At 39.5% G+C, this 9,309-nt stretch overlaps 1 long non-coding RNA gene across 1 annotated transcript; it reads right to left on the reverse strand.

Moving 5' to 3' along the window:
* Positions 1-7,525, reverse strand: LOC119025848. Its single transcript, XR_005076935.1, has 3 exons — positions 7,255-7,525; positions 5,758-5,850; positions 1-174 (listed from the first exon to the last, which is right to left on the reverse strand). It is a non-coding gene; the product is annotated as an uncharacterized LOC119025848 (long non-coding RNA).
* Positions 7,526-9,309: the final 1,784 nt, after the last annotated feature.

The following is a 9,309-nucleotide window of genomic DNA, read 5'->3' on the forward strand; positions in this document are numbered from 1 at the left end:
TCTGCCCACAACTTTCAGCTCCTGGCTGCTCTCGTTCTGGAGAAACGAGCAGTGAACTGCAGATATATCAGCCATGTTTGATCCCCCTCGTGAAGTACAGGTTCAGGCTCCTGTGGCGGCTCGTCTCCATTGATTGGCTCATCTTGGTGATTCGTCCTTTCAACTGTCCATTACCTGCAAGATGAGAAAGAAGAGCAGTGGTAGTTTCACGTCTCTTGTGCAGGTTTTGTGTCTATTTGTGGACGTTTTTAGTGAATTTGTGGAGGTTTGAGTATATTTGTGAAGGTTTGTGTATTTGCGGAGGTTTTGTGTCGATTTGTGGAAGTTTTTAGTGAATTTGTGGAGGTTTGAGTATATTTGTGAAGGTTTGTGTATTTGCGGAGGTTTTGTGTCGATTTGTGGAAGTTTTTAGTGAATTAATGGAAATTTTTAATGAATTTGTATAAGTTTTTTGTGGATTTATGGAAATTTTTAGTGAATTTGTTAAAGTTTTTCTGGATTTGTGGAGGTTTGAGTGTATTTGTGGAGGTTTTGTGTATGTTTGTGGAAGTTTTAGTGAATTTATGGAAATTTTTTGTGAATTTATGGACGTTTTGTGTATTTGTGGAGGTTTGAGTGTATTTGTGGAGGTTTTGTGTATATTGGTGGAAGTTTTTAGTGAATTTATGGAAATTTTTTGTGAATTTGTTAAAGTTTTTTCTGGATTTGTGGAGGTTTGAGTGTATTTGTGGAGGTTTTGTGTATATTTGTGGAAGTTTTAGTGAATTTATGGACTTTTTGTGTATTTGTGGAGGTTTGAGTGTATTTGTGGAGGTTTTGTGTCTATTTGTAGAAGTTTTTTGTGAATTTATGGAAATTTTTAGTGAATTTGTTTAAGTTTTTTGTGGATTTGTGGAGGTTTGAGTGTATTTGTGGAGGTTTTGTGTATATTTGTGGAAGTTTTTAGTGAATTTATGGAAATTTTTAGTGAATTTGTTAAAGTTTTTCTGGATTTGTGGAGGTTTGAGTGTATTTGTGGAGGTTTTGTGTATGTTTGTGGAAGTTTTAGTGAATTTATGGAAATTTTTTGTGAATTTATGGACGTTTTGTGTATTTGTGGAGGTTTGAGTGTATTTGTGGAGGTTTTGTGTATATTGGTGGAAGTTTTTAGTGAATTTATGGAAATTTTTTGTGAATTTGTTTAAGTTTTTTCTGGATTTGTGGAGGTTTGAGTGTATTTGTGGAGGTTTTGTGTATATTTGTGGAAGTTTTAGTGAATTTATGGACTTTTTGTGTATTTGTGGAGGTTTGAGTGTATTTGTGGAGGTTTTGTGTCTATTTGTAGAAGTTTTTTGTGAATTTATGGAAATCTTTAGTGAATTTGTTAAAGTTTTTTGTGGAGGTTTGACTATATTTGTGGAGGTATTGTGTATATTTGTGGAAGTTTTTAGTGAATTTATGGAAATCTTTAGTGAATTTGTTAAAGTTTTTTGTGGAGGTTTGAGTATATTTGAGAATGTTTTGTGTATTTGTGGAGGTTTTGTTTGTATTTGTGGAAGTTTTTAGCCTTTTTTGGGAGGTTTTGAGTGTGTCTGTAAAAAGCAGTTAACACGTGTAAACACTGAGAGCCACAACATTAGAACCAGTGACAGGTGGAATAAATAACATGGATGATTTTGTTCCAATGCCATGTTCGGCTGTGAAACTATGGGTCCCAGCATTCGTGTGGATGTCTCTTTGACAAACACCAGTCACCCAAACACAGCTGCAGACCAAGTACACGCCCTCATGGCAGCAGCACTCCTTGGTGGCAGTGCGCCCCCTGCAGGACAACGCGCCTGCAACGCTGCAAAAACTGCTCAGGAACGACCCGAGGAACGTGGGAAAGAGCTCAAGGTGTCAACATGACCTCCAGATTCCCCAGATCTTAATCCAGCTGAGCTTCCACTGGATGCAGTCAGAGCCAAGACCGATCCATGGGGGCCCCAACATGGATTGGAGTTGGTTCTGGCGCATCCAGCAGATGCTCAGCTGAAGTGGGATCTGGACAATGAGGAGACCAGTTTGAGGCCTTGGGTTCTTTGCCATGAGGGGGTGCAGTTGGTTTGAACGGTGTTTGGGTGGCTGGTGTTTGTCAAAGAGAATCCACAGAAATGACAGAACTCAAAGTTTCCCAGCAGAACATTTGATTGTAACAAGATGATCAATGCTCACTTCACTTGTCAGTTGTTTTAATGTTTCAACTGAACAGTGTATATATATATATATATATATATATATATATATATATATATATATATATATATATATATATATATATATATATATATATACATGTTAAATAATTTTCATATTTTGCATAAATTTAGTTTTAACTATATTATTCATACTTTCACAGTACTTTGTCTGACAGCTTTAGTTACTAGTTACTTTGTCGATTCATATCAATATTAAACATTTGCTGATGAAACATGATATATTATTATAGATTAAGTTAATCAGCATTAAAAGCAGAAAGTTGAGATCTTAGAGAGGCCATGTGAGACAAGCCAGTGTCCTGCATTATGGAGGACAATTATTAATTAATTGATATATTGCATGATGCCGGCATACTTATAAAGCAATTCTGTACAAAGACAGCTGCTTTTTGAGTCTCATTCTCAGGTCGTCAAATAACGCACTTTGTGAGCTATTAACAGGACTCATAGAGAGTCAAGTTGTTAACAGTGAGAAGACATGTATTTTCAATTACATTTTATTTCAAGATACATTTTTTATATACATTTTTTGTGATTATCCAGTGGCTGTAAAAACTCTCCTTGAATCCTATGGGTTTTGAGGTGGGACTTAAGTCTGGTCTGGTTGGTCAGTTCACACAAGCCTGACCACAAACAACTGGATTGCTATTACTGAACTTTGGTGCCTGGAACTCTACAGTGGCGAACTGGCTATTGTAGCTTATGGCACTCAACATCGTTTAGCTAACAATGTTAGCCTGAAAAGCTTCATACCACGATGTTTTCGCCAGCAGAACAACAACTTCCGAGGGTTCATAAAGCTCATCAAGCACTCTCTGAGCACACAGTTGTGCACTCAAGTGCAGATGTACAAGAACTAAAAACAAACCTTCAATACACTCCGAAGGGTGCAAAATAACTAACAACCGCTCAAGCTGTTTGTAGCTATGAGTTCACAAGACAACTCCAAAGGTTTCATAAAGCTCATCAAGCACTCTCTGAGCACACAGTTGCGCGCTCAAGTGCACATGTACAAGAACTAAAAACAAACCTTCAATACACTCAGAAGGGTGCAAAATAACTAACAACCGCTCAAGCTGTTTGTAGCTATGAGTTCACAAGACAACTCCAAAGGTTTCATAAAGCTCATCAAGCACTCTCTGAGCACACAGTTGCGCGCTCAAGTGCACATGTACAAGAACTAAAAACAAACCTTCAATACACTCAGAAGTACTCAGACAAATTAACAACCACTCAAAGTATCTGTAGCTATCATTTCACTACATCTCTACCATTAACATGACAACAACAACAACAACTGCTTCCAAAGAAAAAATGTCACCACAACACATTCAGATCATTATCAGTGGTCTGCTGGGCATTAAGGCCGAGGGCCCTGTAACAGCTTTGTAATGATCTCTGCTTGGTGTTATCAAGCAGGATGCTGTTGCACACAGTTGCAAAGAAAATGAATTCCTGCAATTGTTTTCATTTAGTTTTATCACAGATGTTCAACACTATCTTCAAGCAAAGGCATCGCGCCCATACACACTGAACTCGCGAGGGAAATCGTCATGGACAGTTGAGGGCAGAGATCCAAGCCGCTTTAGTGGCGTCAGGCTAGCTTCTACCGTGGCCCTGAGCATGTCCCTAGCCAGGCCGAAGCCCAAGCTAAACACGCACACTATGTGCACGCTTCTACCAACCATAGGTTTCTGGACATGAGGGACCTGTAAGTTGGCGGGATCGCACGAGGGCTCGTAAGATACGCTATTACCAATACCAGCAACTGATCAAAGGCCTGACTACTGCCATTCATGGAAAACACTGCTTACAGCTCCGATGGACTGCACTCGGGCATTTGCCATTGAAGATAGCTGAAGTCTGGCCAAGTTAAACTATAAATTACAATAACACCAGGTAAGCCTGGCAGACCACTAACAACGGGACTGCTCTTACTGAACTTTTGTCCCCAGAAAGCGCTACACCACAAGGCCTCCAAAACAACACGTCTCAGCTCAGTTCTGCTGGTGTCGTAGCTCTCAATCCGCTGCACTTCTACCATGAATAAGAATGCTACTGCTAACAAACCTTACACAAGCCACCAAAAATTAACATGTCTCCGGTCATTCTGCTGGTGTTTACAGCTCAGTTTGCTGCACCTCTACCATGAATGTGACCACAAGAACCGCTTCTAAACCAAAAACTTCACCACCACACAGCTGCACGTCAGAAACTGAATAGGATCCTTATTAGTGGCCTGCTAGGGGAATACGCCGAGGCTAATGTTAGTGATGAATCTACATAAATGAAGCTGTCCATTTAAATGTAAAAGTCCCAGCTCAAAACCAACAGGGTTCAAAGGAAGTACAAGTATTTCAAACAGGTTTTGCTTTATCAAATCAAATCAGGTCAATCAGATTTTGATTTACTGAGAGGAAATATAGACATATAGATATTTTAGACATAGATAGGGTATTTAACATGTGTATACACTGAGAGTCATATCATTATAACAGTGACAGGTGAAATAAATAACATGGATGATTTTGTTCCAATGCCATGTTCGGCTGTGAAACTATGGGTCCCAGCATTCGTGTGGATGTCTCTTTGACAAACACCAGTCACCCAAACACAGCTGCAGACCAAGTACACGCCCTCATGGCAGCAGCACTCCTTGGTGGCAGTGCGCCCCCTGCAGGACAACGCGCCTGCAATGCTGCAAAAACTGCTCAGGAACGACCCGAGGAACGTGGGAAAGAGCTCAAGGTGTCAACATGACCTCCAGATTCCCCAGATCTCAATCCAGCTGAGCTTCCACTGGATGCAGTCAGAGCCAAGACCGATCCATGGGGGCCCCAACATGGATTGGAGTTGGTTCTGGCGCATCCAGCAGATGCTCAGCTGAAGTGGGATCTGGACAATGAGAAGACCAGTTTGAGGCCTTGGGTTCTTTGCCATGAGGGGGTGCAGTTGGTCTGAACGGTGTTTGGGTGGCTGTGTTTATCAAAGAGAATCCACAGAAATGACAGAACTCAAAGTTTCCCAGCAGAACATTTGATTGTAACAAGATGATCAATGCTCACTTCACTTGTCAGTTGTTTTAATGTTGTGGCTGAACAGTGTAGATATACATGTTAAATAAAATATAATTATATAATTCATAATATATATAAATGCAGGTGTTCGTTAAACTGAAACAATGCCAGCTGGCTACAATATCGCACTTAGTAAATATTAAAATACTATGACTTCCTTCTTTTATTCCCCATTGAACTAACCTGTACATTGCTTGCTTGCAAATTTGTTTGCCTTTTTAATTAGCTTTTTTAAAGACAAACAGAAAAAGAGGGAGAGAGACTAGTGTCCCAACAGTGACACTGTCATGGCTTCTGCCAACCCAAACTGTCGGTATTCAACGACCTGTGAATGAGACTCGACTATCCTCTAAAATCATTTACTGATCATAGAGTATTAATGAGCAGAAATTGACAAAACTCACACTTTCTGCCTCTAATTTTTGCACCTATATTGCACTGACCTGGTTGGACCAGGTGTGTCTCCTCTCCGGGTCTGATCACCATACAGGTCAGAGCTGTTCCACCTGAAGCTGAAGACAAGTCCCACTGTTCACCTGGAGAGAGGAGGAGGTAATTTAGTATAACATGATGACTACATGCATATATGTCTGTGTGTATACACATATTCTGATTGTAAGCAGAAAAAAGATGTATGGACAGAGTATAGACACATCTGGCAAAATGGGATTTCTTACAGGATTATCATTTCATAATAAAGAATGATATAGCGGTCTGTGACCACGTGCATGACATCACCTCAGGAGTCTCACATCACTCTGCACTATAAAATCTACTTTCATCTGATTTAATAAATGTGTTTTTTAAAGGTAAAACAAATGTAAACCAAATGTAATAAGTTCTGAGAACATTAAGAGCTTTATACACGAGTAATATGATTTCAAAGTCTATCTTTTGACACACAGTGCAGTGATTGCAGTAACACATTAAACCAAAACTGAGACAAACACACTGAATACATGCTGTGCAGCTACAATGAGGCTGCTTATTTTGTGTATAAACTACTTTAGCTGCTCAAAATGACCTTCTAGATGCTGACATACTAACATACTGAGACATTATTGAGCACCTGGAGCCTGTTAGCTAACTGTGCTGTACTCAGATATTCAGCTGTAAAGATGCTAGTATTAACAAGCTAACATTACACAGCACGATAATGGCGTCATGCTAACACTCTCCAACAGACACACACCTTAGCTAACATGCAAACCCGTCTGTAAAAACACAACGATGAAATGACCCAGACGTCTTTATAAGCTCATTATAGTGTCAGTAGCCCGTTAATAAAGCAGCTGAGCCGCTGGTAACATGTTTCCAAACCTTGCATTGCATCTCCAACAAATTTAAACTCAGCTAGCTAACATAACCACTGACTTAAACTGACCAGTAAACGTTAGCTAACCAGCGTTCATGCCGTTTAAAATAATAAATAAATAAATAATACTTCAAGCCGAATTTAACGAAACTAGCGACTTGTTCTGAGACAGTGACCCAAATTTACTTAACTGTGCAGTGTTCATGTAATAAACACCGCAGATATAAAACGGCCAAAATCACAATGGAGTTTGGTGCATTGGGCAAAACATACAGTCCGCGGCGCGTTTAAATGGATGTAATTACAGAATTATGTTCCAGCCGAATTTATCTCAACACTAAACAGTTACACGAGACGTCTACAGTTTCGTGTTCAGAGTTATTTCAGAAACATTTGAGGCAAAAACAAATCTGACCGACATGAGAGGGAGGCTGGCTCCATTTTAACCGGCACTAGGCTGAGACAACATGGAGGTTACTTTGCAATGTGGAGCTCTTTGATATAAAGGAACATCACCTGGGCTAATCACCTGAGATCTATACAACTCCCACACAGACATGAACACACCTGAACTGAGCAGGTAAGCACACACATAAAGCAGATTCGTACAGAAGAGTTTACTGACCGTATTCGTGTCCTCAGAGTAGAGCCGCTGGAACCAGAGTGACGATCCAACAGCTATTTAAATACACATCTACAGTTTTGGAGGGAAATCCACTAATTTCACGCGGGAAACGAGCGAGACCGCCCCTTTTCGGCGCGCTCCACCTGCATTCGTCAGAAAGTCTGTGGGCGGGACTCATTGTGTTTATTCATCCAGTGTGAACTCATAATGGTGTTTAGCTCAGGTGGTAGAGCAGGATGTGAATGGAGGCTTTGCTTCTGCTCTGGGTTTGAGTCCCGCCATGGATTCTTTATTAGGGCCCGAGCAGGGAACCTGCGAGGACCCTATTGTTTTTGAAGCGATTCTTTATTAGGGCCCGAGCAGGGAACCTGCAACAAAATTCCTGCATATTGTGTTGAAAGCAGACAATCTTGCACATCTAAACAAAATACGGTCTGATTATCACGTAAATGTTCATAATTGTGTTCCATGGACTGATGAGGCACTGTGTAAAATTTGGTGCAAATCGGCCAATAGATGGCGATCTGGTCGCAGTCTGATCAGTTTGAATGGAAAGGAAATGGGAAAAACTTAAAATCCTCTTCAAAACTCATCGACTTTCAACCTCTTCTTGTGCTTCATGCTTTGAGCTACAGATACCATTCCACCTTTTAAAGAGTCGGAAGACCTTGAACTGTTGGGCAAGTATTCAGTTTTTAAAAATCTCTTACGGTTTCCAAACCATCACAGTTTTAGTTTTACGGATTTTTAGGCCTTCTTCTGATTTTATAATGGGTGTGTATTGCGTGAGCTAGAGTGCGTAACATCATCGCCAGAGTGTAGAGCAGCTGGAAGAACTGGAGAAAAAATTCTCTTCAGCTACTGGACGATGATACTTTCAGCTTCTTCCCTAAACTATTTCATTGCATCATGCCTCATGTGGACATTTTCGTCAGCCAGCTCCAGAAGCGGACCGTCATCTCAGTCTTTGTCTGGGGAATCGTGCAGCAGTACACGCTCTTTTTTCTGTCTTCAGCGTTCATTACTTAATACCAGCGAGAGCAGGCCACCAAATTATAAAGAAACGGCTTCTTCGAGGCGTTGCGTGCGGAAGCCCTGACGGCAGCATGCCCCGAGGTGCGTGGACTGCGAGGGCCCGACCAACGCTGCTCGCAGCTTTAATTATTATTATTATTATTATTATTATTACTCTTCCTCTAATTATTATTATTACTATAATTACTATTAGTATTATTGAGTCTTTTGTGATAAATTAACTTTAAAAAAAGATGTTCAGTTGTTTCAACCGCCTTGTTTGAGACTGTGTAATATAATGATTTGAATTAAATGAGTTAAAATATTATACATATTATATAGTTTAAAAAACGTTTTTGAAAAAGAGCTTTAATAGATGATAAACTTGATAGATAATTATTAATTCCAAAGGAAATTTGACCTTGTTTGCTAGTAATTATTGAATTAAGTATGCAATTTTTATTTTTTATTTTGTTTTAAAGCATTTAAACACATTTTAGTCTTATAAATAATTAATTTTGAGATCTACAGGATATTCTGCAAAAATCATTGGAGTTGCCTGTATCTGTCTCATTTCTCGTCAGAAATGTCTCATTAAACTTCACTACATTTTCACTTCTTATATTGGCAGATATTTTCATTTATTACTTGCAGGAAACACGTTGTACTCCTTGTTTATTGAGTCATTTTTGAAGTGGCATTTCTCCAGTAAATGAAGTACATGTAGGTTAACAGTGTCAGCGAGGTGAAACAGTTTTTCCAGCCCACAATCTAATAAATATTTTTTTTAAACACTTCCTGTTCTGTCAGATTTAACATTATCACAAAAAAAGCCTGTTTTGTGTGTGAAGGATATTGTCGTGGTATCATAGAGTTATCGAGGATCACCTTTTATTAGTTTTGTATCAGAGTTTAAACTTCTGATGTCATCACAACCTCACTTTAAAAGACTGATCAGATGTGTTGACACTCATCAACTAAACTTCCCATGAGGCTTTGAGAGAGTGCTGTGAGTTGAAATAAGAGCCAATAACAAAGACA

This window comes from Acanthopagrus latus, chromosome 9, assembly GCF_904848185.1.
Source record: "Acanthopagrus latus isolate v.2019 chromosome 9, fAcaLat1.1, whole genome shotgun sequence".
Taxonomy (NCBI): Eukaryota; Metazoa; Chordata; class Actinopteri; order Spariformes; family Sparidae; genus Acanthopagrus; species Acanthopagrus latus.